Source organism: Hibiscus syriacus, unplaced genomic scaffold (assembly GCF_006381635.1).
Source record: "Hibiscus syriacus cultivar Baekdansim isolate YM2019G1 unplaced genomic scaffold, ASM638163v2 tig00111959_pilon, whole genome shotgun sequence".
Taxonomy (NCBI): domain Eukaryota; kingdom Viridiplantae; phylum Streptophyta; class Magnoliopsida; order Malvales; family Malvaceae; genus Hibiscus; species Hibiscus syriacus.
This window is the reverse complement of record NW_024063223.1, coordinates 35,621-52,533: the sequence shown is the minus strand read 5'-3', so window position 1 is coordinate 52,533 and position 16,913 is coordinate 35,621. Positions and strand designations below refer to the sequence as shown.

The window sequence follows — 16,913 nt, the reverse complement described above, 5'->3', positions numbered from 1 at the left end:
ACCATTGAAATAAATGGATCTCAACAAAGATTCGAGAACCTTTGGGTCAATACCTTCGGGTACTTCAAACACAATTATTACTGACACATGCTAATCTTTTGTGGGTCTGAAAATTTTCAAAGAGAAGATAAACATATCAACATTTCCAGTACAAAGTTCATAATGAGAATACTCATCCGATAGAGGGAGAAAAAATTCATAATGAGAATAGCTTGTTCGACCTATCACTCGATTTACGGCATTTTGAATCAGTGACGCCTCTCTTTAGGGATTGAATTTCTAATTAAGAGTTCATAATGAGAAGAACTCATCCGACAAGGGAGAAGAAGTTTATAATAAGAAGAACTTGTTCGATCTCATATCAGTGTTTCCATGGAGAGTTCATAATGAGAAGAACTTATCCGACAGAGGGAGAAGAAGTTCATAATGAGAAGAGCTTGTTTGACCTATCACTCGATTCATGACATTTCGAATCAGTCACACCTCGCTTGAGGAATCAACATTTTCAGTGAAGAGTTTATAATGAGAAGAACTCATCCAACGAGGGAGAAGAAGTTCATAATGAGAATAGCTTATTCGACCTATCACTCGATTCACGGCATTTCGAATTAGTGACACCTCGCTTGAGGGATTGACATTTTCAGAAGAGTTCATAATGAGAAGAACTTGTTCCTTTCAAGTCCATCGCAGAAAGAGATGGATCAACATTTCCAATGGAGAGTTCATAATGAAAAGAACTCATCTAACGAGGAAGAAAAAAGTTCATAATGAGAAGAACTTGTTCAACTTTGCATCAATATTTTCAATGGAGAGTTCATAATAGAAGAAATCATCCGAAAGAGGGAGAAGAAGTTCATAATGAGAAGAGCTTGTTCGACCTATCACTCGATTCATGACATTTTGAATCAATGACGCCTCGTTAGAGGGATTGACATTTCCAAAAGAGTTCATAATGAGAAAACTCATCTTAAAGGAGAAAGTTCATAATGAGAAGAACTTGTTCCTTTCAAGTCCACCACAGAAATAGGTGACTCAACATTTTCAGTGAAGAGTTCATAATGAGAAGAACTCATCCACAAGAGAGAATAAGTTCATAATGAGAAGAACTTGTTCAATCTAACGACGAAAGAAGAATGGACAAAAACTGGTTGTCTTTTTCATCTTTGCCCTATTCTTGTTAACACAAGAATGTGCAAAGAGGGGCAACTGTAGACACCCATTTTTTATTGGGATTAAAATATATATTGTAGACACCATTTTTGTCCGAGCCAAAAATATTAAATTATTATTATTATTATTAATTATTATTAATATTTTGTGCAAACCTACAAAATAAAGCCCAACAGATTATAAATCCAAACAGCACATGAAGCAGATGGAGACCTGATCCAGACCCAATAACCCAAAATCTGACCCAACTTAAAACCCTAAATATATTAAGGTTTCAACACATCATCTGTCGCGCCACCGTCAGAGCCAATTTGCACAAATCATCCACCGTGACATATCACCTGCTTCAATCAAACAAAGTCAAGCAAATTAATTATACTACCTAAACCTGTCATTTTCATACCAACCGCAAAGAAAATCCAGATGCAGCCATGGAGATTTGGTAAAGAGATCAATGATAAATTAAGGGGGTCTCGAATGAAACAGGGGAGGAGAAAATAGATTCAACACAGAGGGGCAACATATACGCATAATAAGAAATATTTTTTCGGGGAAGGGGTATTCGAATAGCAAGCTCTCGGTAATTCAAGGGATTGGAACAAATTTGTTGTAATCATTTCCCATTTTCAAGAAATCAATACAAAAAGAAAGAGCAGTGAGCATTCTTCTTTGATTATTCTACGTTTTTTGTGCTTTATTTCTTCCTTTAATTTTAGACTAAATCATACAAAGCAGAAAATAAGAGAGGGAAGGGGTTTTAGTTACCTTAGTTATCTTTTCTTCTCACCGGTTGTTAGAGCAAGGAGTGAAATGGTCCATAGTTTCCTTAGATTATTTGGTTTATAATCATGGTTTCTTTTAGAGAGGGAAATAAATGGCTTTTAGGTCGGTTTGGGTATCGGTTTAACCCTTTTCAGTTGTCATAAGCAGTGGCCGGTGAGGACTAAGGCTTTTAGAGTCTCGATTGTGGAAGAGAAAAGAAGCTATGGTGAGGGTTTAGCAAATCCTAGATGTAGTATGGTTTACGTGGTTGACACAGGACGTGACCGGAACGAGGAGCAACCATCGTTGAGTTGCTGGAGATGTTGAATGGTAAGGGAGAGGACGAAGCGACTAAGAGGAAATTTTGAGAGGAATAGCTGGGAGTAAACGAATTTGGGTTTAATTTTTAACCTAAAATTATTTATATTAATTTATCAAAATTGCAGTGTTTCAATAGCTTTTGTTTTGTGGAGGGGTAAACTCTTTGGCTGATCCTTTGATTTTTGAAGTATTCAATTCGGGTCCTTAAGTGTTTTAGTTTCTGATTGTAGCTCCTAAGTTTCATGCGAATTTTATTCAAGTCCCTAATTGTAGGTTTATGTGTTTATAATTTTGTCTCTGTATTTTGTGCGTATTTGATTTTAGTCCTAAACGCTAATATTTTTTTTAATTTACACATTAGAGCTCCAAGTTTTCGCATGTTTTATTTTAGTCATGTTTTTAGAGTAAGTTAATTTATTTTTGTAATTTTAATATTTGGTTTGTTATTTTGAAAATTTTCCATTTCAATCCAATACATGTTTAGGAATTTATTTTTAATTTCAATATTAGTAATTATGTTAATTTATTTTAGTCCATAGATTAGATTGTAAATATTTTAGTCATAATTTAGAGTTTTTTTAGATTAATTTTTTAAATTTAAATTTAGTTTAATCTTGTCCTTTGTGTCTCTATTTACATACTTGTACATGTGTGCAACATCATTTGTATATTACAGTTTAAATGTTTTATGTGGAATAAATGTAAATTATATTAAATTATTATTTATTCATATATGAACTTGGATTGTTCAATATTTATTCTTTTTGTTTTAGTCCCTTAATGATTTAGTTTGCTAATCTTTGTTACATCATGTTGTAAATTGGTATTTAAGTGTTGTGTTAACGTCCATATTAATCTTAATGTATAAATACCATTAATTTAAATTTACTTGTTTTGTTCTAAGTATGTAAAGTAGTTTTAATTATATTTATTTAATTAGTTTATCTATCATAAAAGCTTTAATGTTATTTAATTTATATTATAAATCGGTTTATTTGTTATTCATTATACTTTCAAAATCTTATGTGTTCATATGTATATATATTTTACTATTCTAACTTTTAGCAAACATTATTTTATTGGTTTTAATGTTTTATGTTCTTAATATGTATGTTAATATGTGTATTTGTTCGAAGTACATGCTATGATTTAAAGGTTTTGTGTGATAATTGTGTTTCTTGTATGAGTTTTGTTTATTTCAAATTATGTATATATGTATGCATATTATGTTACTTTCTAACTTTACATATTCATGTGTATATTTGTTGGTTATTATAAAATGTTATTTATTAATTAAATTCAAATATATTTTCTTTTATTAATTAAGTGTGAATGTTTCAATGCATTTTTATTAATTCATTTTATTGCAAATGTCAATATTCATTTTTATATGCGTTAGTCGAAGATAAATATTTCTTTATGAATGAGAAATAGCTTTTTCGACAAAGGATTGCTAATGTCGAGATTTCTTTTCATATTAAATAATTTTCTCTTTTAATTAATAATTCAAAACAAATTAAATTTCGATAAAATGATCATATTTTAACTTTATATTCAATTCATGATTTTCACCATTTACGACAACGTGTAAGTGACACAGTACAATTTTGGGCGCTGTGGGAGTGCTAATCCTTCCCCACGCGTAACCGACTCCTGAACCTATTTTAATCGAATCTTTGGTAAATGTAGACTAACTTTTGTCTTAAAAAATGATTTCCTTAAAATTGTTTTTAAAAGACATTTTTAGGTATTCGACCTACCTAACCCAAAGGTTGATGGCGACTCCTTTCAATTTTACCAATTTAATTCAAAACCACCCAATTTTCACAAATTTAAAGTCGTAATTGTTTTTAAATAATTAAACGATTGTCCCGCCGGAAAACGGTTACGACAGAGTCGTAAATTGATTTATTTTGTAATTGTGGAAGCTCCCGACTGTAAATTATTTTACATGGTTTTTATTTTCTATTTTATCGCAAGTGTTTACACATTAAACTTTAAATTTCAAGTGAGTATGATAAAGGAAATTTGTTGGTTAGCCACTCCGGTGGTTCTGTGTGACACTCTCATTGGTCGACTGTGTGTCGTACTAGTGTAGGGTATTACAAAAGTAATTTTTTTATAGAAACCGTTAATTTTATTAAAAATAAGAAATATATCGAATCACAATAAAGATTTACAACTATAATCATAAATTAAGCACATAATTAGGATAATTTATGATAATCATTTATATAAAAATTGGTCACTTAAGATACATAAGGACCATACAAAGAAAGATTAAAAATCTAACCAAGAAACTCAAACAAAGATAGATACAAATATATATGATTGCATAAAAACGAACCATAAAAAGAGATCAAGATATTGAAGGTCCATCGACAAATTGTATATCAGAGTCGAGCGACGTGAAAAGCTATCCATGAACATAAATCGGGTATCTAAATCTAATCCGATGGTCCAAAGAAGGAAAATGAACAGAATATCAGATAAGTGTCATCTTGATCATTTGTGACAATATAAATCAACTCTTAAAAAAGATAAATGAAGACAATGACCAAAGGACCGGAAATGTATCATATATGCAAACTTGTTAAAATAAAAAAATAAAAATATGATATAAGAAAATACAAGGACAATAAAAAATACCGCGATCGATAACCAAAATTTAAGTGAACATAATTTTTTTAAAAAAATTACAACTCTTAAAAGACATCATTTTACTTATTTTACATAAACAATTATATAAGAAGTTATAAGAAAAACGATAGCTACCAAAAGAAAAGGGGGGGATACCGATTAATAATACATTGCAAAAAATAAAACTAAATACACGAGCTAAAAGGTCCTATTCAAACCAAGGAAAATTGAATTGCTTCAACTAAATTTAATCATTTTGGAATTCATATGTCTACAAGAAAAACATTTGTAAAGTTTGTACGGAAATATGTTGTTGGGAGTCATCATAATAATGAAGATAATATAATACTATATTTTAAGATGCAACAATTAAAGATTAAATTAAATTGTTAAGGTATGTTTTTTTGGGGGGGGGGGGATCAAAAAGGTGTTACAACAAATGATGATAAAAATGGGTCCAACCAATCATACCAGTTACTGAATCCTGATTCTGTCTATGAGAACTCGATCTTTCCCCTTTTTTTCCCCACCAGGCCAGGTGCCAAAATTAATTAATTCAATAGGTTACCTTTTTTATTTTATTTTACAAATTATGATAAAAACTACAGAACATGGCAAACTTTTCTTGCCCTCATATGGGTTTGTTCAAAAAATATTTTTTTAATAATCTCAGGTAAGTGAGCCCCATGTAAGTTAATAATATAATATATTTTAAGAAATTTATTACGTCGATATGATAAATCCGGTGAAAAGTAATTTTTTAATTCAGTAAATAATTTAAATATTAAAAAAAATTGAAACTCGTCAAGTCGAGATGATGAGTTCTTCTTGAATTTAAAACTCCACTAGTCGTTGGCCAATGGGTAGCTTTTGAATTTAAAAAAATATCATTGAATTCATTTAAAAAAATAATTTATTACACAATAATAAGAAAAGTTATTACAAATTAATATAATACATAAAATAAGTTACTTATATTTTCGTAATTCTTAACGATGCCGAGGGGTGGTCAAACGATAATGGCATGGAGATCGTCGATTTCGTCTTGATTGTCGATTTCGTCTTAGTTGTCCGCCTTGATCATCTTCATCTTCATTTGGTTCTTCAACAGGAGGTGTACTGAACATCACTTCAATTTGAGATCCACATTCAAAATACAGTGACTTGTTGACCATATTTAATATGATTCCATTCACCCGCATGTTTTGTGGAAGATGTTTGAGTGCTTTGCGTTGCATCCCATGAACCTTCAACTCAATTCGATTGACTCTCCATTGAAGCATGATATGGAGGATAAAAACCATAACTGGTCTGAGATGCAAAATATTCGGCAAAAGTAGAAACAGTAGACGAAGATGTTGCTGCTGATGATTTATTTCCCTTTGCGAATTGTTCTTCATTTCTTCCCATTGTTCCCTCTCTTCTGGTGTTAATAAATATGGTTTCTCATTTGCTTCATAATTTCGGAGGAAAGAAGAAATGTCGAAATCAACTAAAATGTAAGTTTTAATTAACTTTTAAAAGTTAGTATAAATAAATAAAAAAATTAAGTAATTTACTAAAATAATATTTACCATATGTCGACCGACGATATATTTCTCATTCATATATCATTTTTATTTGCACCCGATAACTTGGTCTCGGTAATTTTATGCCACCATCTAAATAATATAATAAATAAAAATTAAAAAATTAAGGATAAAAATTAAATTTAAAATTTACTAAAAAATAAAGTTAAAAAATTACCTTACAGCCAGAGGAAACTCAACCGGGGTTGCTGAAATTGGCGTAAAAAATAGGAACCGATACCTCGCCCAAGAGTAAGACTAGACAACCCGCTACATAAGCTTTTTGACCTTTTTCAATGATTGTAGCCTTGCAAAGTTCATTGTATAAAAATGCCAAAACCATGTAGCCCCGACTAGTGTTATGACACTCAGTAAAATTATTCAATATCAGAATATAATGAGTGTGTGCCAAATTCTTAGATTTATCAGTTAACAATATCTCTCCAATCAATTGGAGAAAATACACTCGGGCTGCAAATATGATCATATCCTCGATAGATACCAACCAAGTTATATGTATCTGGTACTCGTCTAAGACCTCTGTGATATCATCTTTCCCAAAACTTGCTCAACAATTTGGAATCGGTTGTATTAGTTTTGCCTCACTAGTGTTGCACCATTAATCAGAACACCGAGTTAGTAAACGACATCTTTCAACGTAATCGTCGCTTCACCACTCGAAAAATGGAAAGTATACGTTTCGGACCTCCAACGTTCCATCAACATTGAAATTGTGTTGGTTTATCTTATAACCACGAAAAAATATGGTTGAATACAACCTGTATTGTTCTAAATATATAATAATCTGCTGATGTGGATATCTAAGTATAATTCCTTATTAACGAATGCCCCGTTCTTCTTCAAGAGTGAGTTCAAATGAAGAAATATGAAAATCATCAAGTGTAACATTTCATATCGGGTAGACATTTTTAGGAAATTTTCAAAAAAAAATACAAAATTTTCTCAATTTTTTTTCTTAATAATACACAATAAAAACCCTAAATCCTAAACCCCTATTTATAATCAAACCCAAAGGCTAAAAACGACTATATTTTTTAAAACTCTCTTAAATCTCGTCACCTCGACGTGAAGAGTTCCAACATTCCCGTTGCTTCTGACTATTGATGTTGCCCGTCGTCTAACGACTATAAACGACTAGTTTATTTTAAATTCCAGATGAACTTGTCATCTCGACGTAACTGGTTTCAAAGCTTATTTTAATTTTAAATTAATTATTGAATTAAAAAATTACTTTTTATTGGACTTGTCACGTCGACGTGACGAGTTCTTGAAAATATATTATAATGTTGGCACACATGAGTCCACTTACCTGGGATAATTAAAAAATATTTTTTTGATAAACTCGTCATGTCGGCATGACGAGTTTGCTTGTACTATAGCTTTTGTCATAGTTTACAAAAAGAAAAAAAAAAGAAAAAAACAGGTGACCTATTGTGTTAATTAATTTTGGCGCCTGACCTAATGGGCCAAAAAACCACATTTTTATCAGTTGAAAATATGTTTCATCATTGAGCAAATCAGTTAAAGATTCAGGCCTATTACTATTATTATTACTGCTAATGCTTTAATCTTCTTCTTCTTCTAATATATTATCTAAATTAGCCTCTAACATTTATTAAAATGATTATTTTAATATTTATTTTTTTTGAAATATTTTTATCCTTATATTTTATTTTAAAATAAAAAGGTTCATAATGTTCGATGAAATAGTCATTTTGATATTTATTGTTTTTGTGGAGTATTTTAGTCATCAAAATTTTATTTTAAGGTAAAAAAACTCATATTTTAAAATATTAATCGTTTGTTCACAAACATTTTACATTGCCACATAATGAAATGTTGAGGGCCACTGTGCAAGGACGCAAGATCAATCAGGCCAATTATTGTATGAGGACAGCTTACAGGTTTATGTACGTTGGAAATAAAAAAATGGTTGCAAAATAAAATATTAATAAGATTCATTTCTAAAGAAATCAAAATATAATTTTAAGAGTATAATGATATAAATTACTGTCTTGAAGTAAATTTATTTCGATTGACGTAAATTTTGAGGTCAACAGCTCCCATAAATTTAATATATATCTTCAATTTTTTTACATCAAAGATTAATTTGTATATGGTACGTGCCAAAAATACAATCATGACCATATCGCACGAATACAAGTCAAAGCCAGATGAACAATGATGGCAGCACGTATTTTATTGGCCTTAACCTCGCTACTCGATTAGGGGGGGGGGGAATAAGGCTATACTTTTAACGCATTTTTATCTCCTAATGTGAGTTTTTTGCATTGTCAACATTCACTCATTAATCGATAAGATTTTTTTTTTATAAATTCAAGAAGAGAGATTTTGAAATAAAACGTGAGAAGTATGTGCGAATCAAGTAATTTTAATGACTAAAAAGATAATTATTATCTTTAGAGATCTTATATTCGAGCACAATATATTGTAAGGTGTAGACACTAGTTTTTTTGTCCATTCATTATTATTATTATTATTATTATTATTATTACTATTATTATTATTATTATATTTATTATAATTATTAAATAAATATTTTAATAATTATTACAGGCCCATTTTACAAATTCAGAAGGCCCAGATACAAATCCCATAGCCCAATAACTCGAAGGCCCAAACGAGTTGGTCCAGACCCACCAGACCCAAGAAACCCTAACCCTTATAGGGTTTCTAGATGCTTCCAGCCACCGCTGCTTCTTTTCCACCGTTGGATATGGCTGGATCCAACAACCCACAACCTTCCAGATGAAAACCCTAGGGTATCATAACCCTAGGACCACGAGGCGTCGCCTCTGCCAGATGTCTCGTCCAGCCGCTGTCGACGTTCCACCGCTGCCACGACTCCTCGACGAAGCCTCTAGAAAGTCTACACTGGTCGTCCATCACAACTGTTATATGGAGAGTCACCACATAGTTTGGTGACTCACCGAGAAACTCCTCTATGACCAGTCCAAGACGAGTGCCGGGATGGTTTATAAAACCATCACCAAACCTGCAAAACAAAAGGAGGCGAGCAAGGACGGAAGAACAGAAACGACGAGGAAACAGAGAGCAACCAACAAACACCCAAATCCAGCAGTAAGCCAAAACAGAAAATAAAGAGAGAAAAGCCGAGAGACTTACCTCGTCGAAGCCTCCCTACACCATTGAAAATGAAACGTCGGAAGTAACCATGTAGATCTACACGGTTTGGTAAGGTTTTAGGCTAAAGTAACCTTGGGATTGGGTTTAGGATAAACGGGGTTTATTTTGGGGGAATTTTTTTAAATCCGGCCACCGGCGGTGGTGGCCGGCGGCCGTGATCGGCGCCGGAAATGGTGGCCGACCGAAACTCGGCAAGAGCCTTTTAGAGAGAACCTGAGAATGAAAATGAGAGTTTAGACCCTTTTTTGGGCCGGTTAAAGGGTTTATAAACCCTTCCCCGAATGACGTTATTTTGGGGAGGGGTATTTGTGTAATTTCCCACAAGGGTAAAACCCATTTCGCAGCCTCTCTAGGTTTGCATCTTTATAATTTGGTTACCAAATCAATTATTGAGCCTTTCAATTCGATATTTGAGTTTTATCTTCTTTATATTTTAGTCCTCACCCGTAATTATATATATTTAAGGTAAAATATCTTATTTAGTCCCTCATATTTTTATATTTGATATTTCAATCCCGAATAACTAATATAGGTTAAATCACACTGTTAGCACTAAAATTTTATAATATTTCGAATTAGAGCATTTAGGTTTTATAGCTTATAATTTAGTCACTAATTATTTTTACCATAAGTTTTTATTTTATTATTTACGCCTATAGTTTTAATTTTCTATATTTTAGTCACATATATTTACTATGGTTAGATTATACTTTTAATACTCATATTTTATATATTTCAAATTAGGGCTTTGAGTTTTATATTTTAGTCACTTATATTTTAATTCTTTTCATTTTGACCATAAGTTTTATATATTTTGCAATTTTAATTTTATAATTTTAATTTATTTTATTTTAATCATTATTTATTTACAATATTATTTTATTATTATTTTTGATATATTTAAATTAGAATTTTACTTTAATTATTATTGTTATTATTATTATGTAGTCATATAAATATACATAATAAATAATATTTATTTACTTATTTTTATATTTTATATATATATTAAATCCTATTTATAAATTTAATTTTATATAAATTACTTTTAAAATAATCATATTTTAATATTTATTTATTTTTTTAATATTAAAAAATGAGCTGTCTTAAAGCACTTAGAAGTTCTTTTATGATATTCTTAAATAAATAAATATCCTATTTTATAAATTATATATATTAATTTATTTTAATTATTTTTATAGAAATGTTTTATTAATATTATTTATTTTTTAATATTAAGAAATGGGTTGTCTTAAAGCACTAGAAGTCCTTTTTTGATATTTCTAAATAAAAAATATCTTATTTATAAAAAATAAAAAAAAAAAAAAATGTATATATTAATATAATTTTTTAAAATTATATTAATAAATTTATAATAACATGATTATGAATTAAATATATTTTTGAATTTTTAAATTTCCAATAATAGAGACAATTTATAATTAATGAGTACCAATTTTGGGCATTGTGAGGGGTGCTAATCATTCTCTAAATGTAATCGACCACAAATCCCTTTTTATTATTAAAAAGAATAATTTTTTTGTTAAAACGCAAACCAGTTTATCTTTTAACTGATGTTTTCTTAAAAACTTTTTAAAAGATAATTTTTAGGTATTGACCTACCTAACCCAAAAGGCCGATGGCGACTCCCAAAATATTTTAAAAACCATTTAGTCACATCACTTTTCCCGCCAAGTAAAAAATTTTCATGCCCGGGTGAAAACCAGTTACGACAGCTTGGCGACTCCTCTGGGGACCAATCAAGCTTTAAAATCAATTATAAATTGTCTCTATTAATTAGAAATTAAAAATTCATATATTTAATTTATAATTCTTTCCCTTCAAAAATTTTATATATATACTTATTATTTTCATAATATTTTATATATTCTTCTATTTTAATGTTTTTATTTTCATATATTAAATTTCATTGTTTATTTGTTTGTCAGAGGTTTGAATATTTCTCCTCACACACAACACGTGCATTGCATAACATAAGTTTTATAATCAAGCTTGTCCCTTTTAAGTGAGAGTGAAAGCGTCGTCTTCATGATAATTTATTCTCCGTGTTAGACCTAGCAAGTAGCTTTCGGGGTTCATATGCTCTATGTCTTCGTGAGAATTTATTCTCCGTGTCAGGTATAGAGAAATGTGTCCCCTCGAATTGAACTTAATCCGCTTAAGTCTGTGATGGACTAGGATTGAGGGGTTGGTAGCCTAATGGGGCACTAACAAGGACAATTCGATTACCTTTACTCCTAGAATTGAAACTCTACATATAATAAACCTTAGAAATTCTCCTGATCTAAGACAGTACTGAACCTCTGTCCGTAGGTGTACACAAAGGAGAAATAAGTTCTAGCTTTTAATATTTTATTTTCTTTTTCCTAAATAAATGCATGTGAACTAGAAATCATGCGGTTAGGTAAATTTTACCAAACAAAGCATGGAACTAGAAAGAATGAGGTTAGGATATATACCTTGATAGATAGAATTTTTTTTCTTCTTTTTCTTTTCATTAATTGGTATAACCATTTTATTTATCTTTGCTATTTTTACATTGCTCTAATTTGTTTATATGGATTTCTTTTGCATTTTGCATTGCATCATCATGGCATAACCAAAAGGTGTTGACTTGAAAGACTGTTCATCAAATTAGAAAGAATTCATAAATGGACAAAAAAAAATTATGATCAAACAAAATACGACGCAACCATGGAATGCCATCCTGAGGGAACTCCGAGGATAAAGGATAGCTATGCACCCAAAGATTGTATGCCCATTGAAGAGAAAAAGGAGATACAAGAAATAAGAGAGCAGATGTCCAAGATGATGGGTAGAATATCTGTTTTGGCCAAAGGAAAAGAGATTCGTGCACAAAAAGAGAGAGATGTCAATAAACATAACCCTGCAATCTCAGATATACAAGGGACTTATGATCTTAACCAATTTGAGAAATTACAGACAATCATCATTCGTATTCACAAATCATCTAGAGATACCAAAAAAATGGTGACAATTGTAAAAATTCCAGAGATGAGAAGAAGTCATGTAATCTGAAATCGTCGAAGTTTAGCCTGATCCCGACGTCTGAAACTCAGGTTCAATCCAAGATAAAAGGAGGTTCTCATTTTGATGCTATCCCTATATCATATAAAGAGTTATATGATAAGCTATATGAAACGCGAGAAATGGCTCCCTACTACATAAAATCGTTCCAACCTCCGTATCCGAAGTGGTATGACATCAACGTTTATTGTGAATATCATGCCGGAGCTCAAGGACATACCATTGAGAATTGTCTTCCTTCAAACATCGAGTCCAAAGTCTTTTGGATCATGGAACCTTACAAATTATGATAAATGATCAACCTAGTTTGGTAACTGAAGGTCCTGCTAGATTAATACCAAAAGTATTCAAAGGTAAGAGTATCAGTAGGGGCGTCCGGAAGGAAGAAGATTTGCTGAGGTCCGAGGCTCAAATACGTTATTTAAAGGATCAAAACAAGAAATTGAGCACAGAAATGGAAACCATGCATAAAGATTTCCAAAAGATCAGTCAAGCCTTTCAAAATGATGGCATAGGAAACACCCCAGAAGAGTGTATAACAGATGTCACCAAGCTGAAAAAGAACTGCAACATATACAAAGATCTTGTTCAAGAGCTTCTTGAACACAAAGGTTTTATTACAAGGGAAAATAAGCAACTCCGAGAATTGACACATAAGATGAAGGAAAAAGTGAATGGAATGGAAGAAGCCGCAATCCAGATAAGCATTATGGCCAATAAGCTAATAGACTCAGCTGACTTTACAAGGAATTGAAGAAGACTGATAACTCAACTTTTGAGCATGACTGAAAACTAACTTGGCTTTAGAGAAGAAAATGGGAAAGTTATCCCCTATATGTAAAGTTTTGTTGAAGTTAGGACTGAAAGCTGCCCCTACATGTAAAAGTTTTGTTTGATGCATGGAAACTTTTGTGTTCAATGAAATATGTTCTAAGATGATCACTCTTGAGTAACACCTTTTCATACATGCATTTGCATTGTCCATCTTTTCATTTTGCATTTATACTTTTATTGCACAATTTGTATTTTTATTGTTACATTCACATATTTACATTTACATTTGCATTTGCATTTTTCATTTTTGTATTTTTTTGTTTGTATTTACATTTTTATTTTTGCATTTGCATCTTTGCATAATTACATTTTATTTCAAATTATTTTACACGCATTTAATCATGAAAACATGGGAATAATTCAGGGAGGATTTCATGAAAGAATTTTTGAAATCAAAGTGGAGCTAAACTTGGTCTTCCTAAAAGAAGGATAATAGCCATGAATGAGATTTTAGCAAGGGTTGGTAAAATTGAGAAACTGCAAGAGCAACTTATCAAGACTCAACAATAGATGATGGATCAAGCAAAAAATTTCCAAAATGATTCAAAAGAGCAAATGACAAAACTAATGCATATGGTGAATATTGTGATCTATGGAGAGAAACCTTTAGAAGACTTGTTGTGAAAGATTTGAATGGGATTATGAATGATGTAGCTGATACAATGGAAACAAATGACAAGAACTTTGTCAGGGAATGTGGAAATCCAATAAGCCACCAAAAATCGGGTATGACCCCAGAAAATGAGACAAAGATCAAGTTGAAGAGAAGCATAGAAGAAGTTTCAGTGTCATTGAAGAAAGCTAAACAAAGAAAACATCTAGATCGTCAGTCACAAGGTCTTCAAGAAAGCAAAGTAAACAATTATAATGTGATAGTGATGTCACGGGAAATTCTACCCAAGTTTCCTTTAGTTTCATGCAGCAAGTTATATCCTGAGTTACTCAAAGCCCATATTATTGGCCCATGAGGCTAAGCCTTTGTTGCCTCCTTACCCGAGATGGTATAATGAGAAAGTCTTTTGTGAATATCATGTTGGAATCCGAGGACACTCTATCGAGAATTGCGGTAACTTCAAACGACAAGTTCAAGACCTTTTAGTTCATAAAATCATAAGAGTGGATGTTAACAGACAATCCATTTTGATCAAGCAATTGAGATTCAAACCCCAAAATAAAGTTAACAAGGTCAAGGTAAATGAAGATCATCCAGCAGAAGATATTGAAAAGAAAAAAGGCAAAATTGAGGAATATGAAGTAAGTATGACAGATTCAACTCCTGATACTTCTCTGATGCTAAAAAATGAGAAAAAAATGAAAAGAGAGGTAATTCAAGACTGGCCCGTAGGTTTAAGAATGAATGGGAAAAATGTAACTCTGAAGAAACCTCAAACATTTGTATCAGATTTTTTGAGGATAAGTGAAGCAGTGGGCAATATAAAGAGTCTGGTGAATATTACTCCAATCACAGTTGCAAGATGCATTCAGAATCATAACAAAACTGTCATCGCCAAAGGAAGCTGTTCTGAATATAAAATTAAGCCCAATTTCCACTCTAGGAAGAAAAAGATGATGATAGAGACTAATCATGAAGAAGCAAAGATTTGTGCATTTGAGTGTTTATCCAAAGAAGTTGACATAAAAGATGATCAAGAAATGGGGGGAAAATGAGGACAAAAACCTTAGTCCTATTGCACACCCAACATTATAATGAGGCATGATAGATAAACAAGTGGAAGTTGATATATACCAATGTAGTACCTTTCATTTTCAGCATCTTGTTTGAACTTGTTTTTTGTTCCTTTTCTCCGCCTTTTGTACAATAAATAAATTTTTGTTGCTTTTATGGTTATGAGCAAGAAATTAAGTTTTAATCTTGAAATTCTTGAGTATCAAGTAGATTAAATATTATTTTAATTTTTCAAGAGTTATAGATCTTTGGCAAGTGGTAAAATTATATCTTCCATATCCCATCCAATTTCAATTACTTGACCTTTACTAAAACCAAATCCTGACACTACAATTATCTGAGACTGAAGAAATGTCTCTACCTATTTTTGAGAGACCAACTCCAGATGTTTACTGGTTTATGATACTACCTTCCACCATATACATGACTTCATAAGTCACACTTTTGTCCTTCCAAATACAAAACCATCATACTGGTAAAACCAAAAGACTTCAAAAAAACCAAACTTTCAATTATCTGTGAATCTTTCTGCAAGAAGAGACGAGATGAAGCATCATGGATCAATTTATTGAAGATAATTTCGAGTGATTGGGGCATACTCAAAGAAGAAAAAGGATTGATTTAAATAAATATATCATGCATTAATTACATTGTTTTCATGTAAATGAAAGTTAATCTTGAATATTCATCCCCCTGGAGATACCTCTTTTTAGAAAGACTTCTATGTATGAGACGATTGAACTTTGTGCACAGTTTAAGCATACAAACTCATTGACATATCGCCCAAATATAAATGGGGTAGTTGAAGGAGCAAATAAGAACGTTAAGAAGATCATTACAAAGACGACTGAAACTTACAAGGATTGGCACGAGAAACTACCTTTTGCCTTATATGCATATCGAAATATGATTCGAACATCACTGGGGCAATACCTTATTGTTCAGTTTTACCGATTTAAGTTAAGATCCCACCACTTTGTATCTTGAAGGAGGTAAAATTGGAGGAGGTTGAAGGGATCCAAGCTCGATTTGATCAATAAACCTTATTGATGAGAAGATATTGAAAGCTATTTACCATGGGTAAATGCATCAGAAACGGATGATGAAAGATCACAACAAGAAAAAACATCCGAAAGAGTTCCAAGAGGGTGATCTAGTTTTTTTTTTTTAAAAAGATCTTGCCTATACATAAAGATTTCCATGGGAAATGAATGCATAATTAGGAAGGGTCATATGTTGTAAAAAATGGGCCTTTTCCGGAAAAGCATTGATTTTGGCAGAAATGGATGGGAAAGTTCCGAGAAACCAAATAAACTCAGATTCTGTCAAGAAATATTATACTTCAAAACAAAAAAAAGGAAAAAAAAGGAAAAAAGGAAAAAATTGAATCAAAATAGGCGACTCATAGAGCCTCAAGTTACAAGATTGATAAAGTAAAATTATTTCAAAGATTCATATTCAACAAGAAGTGTAAGAAATACTGGAGATGAATGAATCTTATGGAAAAATCCCCAGCAAAGCAGATCGAAGTCAAGAAAAGCAAGATTGAAGGCATATAATTAAAAGAGAATATCTTTAGAATTCATTCCGCCTCTCAAGATTGATTTTGGCAGAAATGGATGGGAAAGTTCCGAGAAACCAAATAAACTCAGATTTTGTCAAGAAATATTATA

The 16,913-nt window shown here is 31.4% G+C and overlaps 1 pseudogene; it reads left to right on the top strand.

Moving 5' to 3' along the window:
• The window catches only part of LOC120173571, a 45,418-nt pseudogene that overhangs the window by 5,466 nt on the left and 23,039 nt on the right, over positions 1-16,913 (top strand).